The sequence below is a fragment of the Camelus bactrianus genome, chromosome 4, assembly GCF_048773025.1.
Source record: "Camelus bactrianus isolate YW-2024 breed Bactrian camel chromosome 4, ASM4877302v1, whole genome shotgun sequence".
In the NCBI taxonomy this organism is placed as follows: domain Eukaryota; kingdom Metazoa; phylum Chordata; class Mammalia; order Artiodactyla; family Camelidae; genus Camelus; species Camelus bactrianus.
In genome coordinates, this window is record NC_133542.1 from 48259006 (window position 1) to 48260068 (window position 1063).

A 1063-nucleotide genomic window follows, 5' to 3' on the forward strand; every position below is an offset into this window, starting at 1 on the left:
GCAGCCAGGTGTCTTGGAAGGCTCCGGAATGAAGGCGCCTCTGGATAAAGTGGCTATCCTGCCTCTGAGAGGCTGGGGGACCAGGCCAAGTTTCTGCCTTTCTGTGAGTCTCTATTTCCTGCACATGCAATCAGATATAGTATAGCATAGGGTCAGCCAGTGGCCTCTGCAAGTCACCAGCTTTGCAAGTTTTCACCTTATTGCACTGCTGAAAGCAAGATGTGTCACCAGTAGCTCTATGAGAGCCACCTATAAAAATTCAGCCAGAGTTCTAACTCTTGCTGCATCTGCTTAAACTGACACCATCTGATCAGGAAATACAGCCTAAATATGTGCCACCAGTGTTTCCATCAGTTCACGAAGGATAGAGGTTTCATCAGGTTAGACCAAGGAATCTTCTTTGAACGGATTATCCAAGGCATCTACCTGACAAAACAATGCTAGCTTTTTGTACAAATAAAAAAAAGTAGGGATGATAACTTCCAGATCACATTGTTGTTGAAAGGATAAAATCAGGCAATGTATCTGAAGTGCTCAGCATGGATCCTAGCATTGAGTCAGCTCTCAGTAAAGGGTTATTATTATTATTTATTTCTCCATAAAATGCAGATTGAATCTAGAGATACTTAAGTTTCCTCCTAACTCCAGCGTTTGAGGATTCATTCATTTATGCAACAAGCATTTATTGCCAAGCCCTACACCAGGTGCTGGTGCTAAGGTGGAGACATCTGACATGGGTTGGGGGCTAAAGTCAGTATATAAGGCCAAAACTCTGCATACTCCAAATTATTCTTGAAAATCCCTCCACCATCAACTGATCTCCCAATCATTTGTTCCCCCATTCAGGGGTGCTGTCAGAGGTACGGCTGGTGGAATGAGCAGCATGGTCTGGGCCATGGAGTGATGGTGGTTGAGGGATCTTTCAGGACATGGCATCCTGTCTCCACCCAGGACCCAGGACATGAAAGCCTTAATCTCTTCTCCATTCAGAGCAAAACTATATTTCCTCTTTTGGCTTTGAACCCTCAGCCCTAGTGCTGGATGAGAAAATAGAGGACAGCCT

The 1063-nt window shown here is 44.7% G+C and overlaps 1 pseudogene; it reads left to right on the plus strand.

The window, feature by feature from the left end:
* Positions 1-219: 219 nt before the first annotated feature.
* On the plus strand, positions 220-444 carry LOC123616230 (small ribosomal subunit protein uS14-like; annotated as a pseudogene).
* Positions 445-1063: the final 619 nt, after the last annotated feature.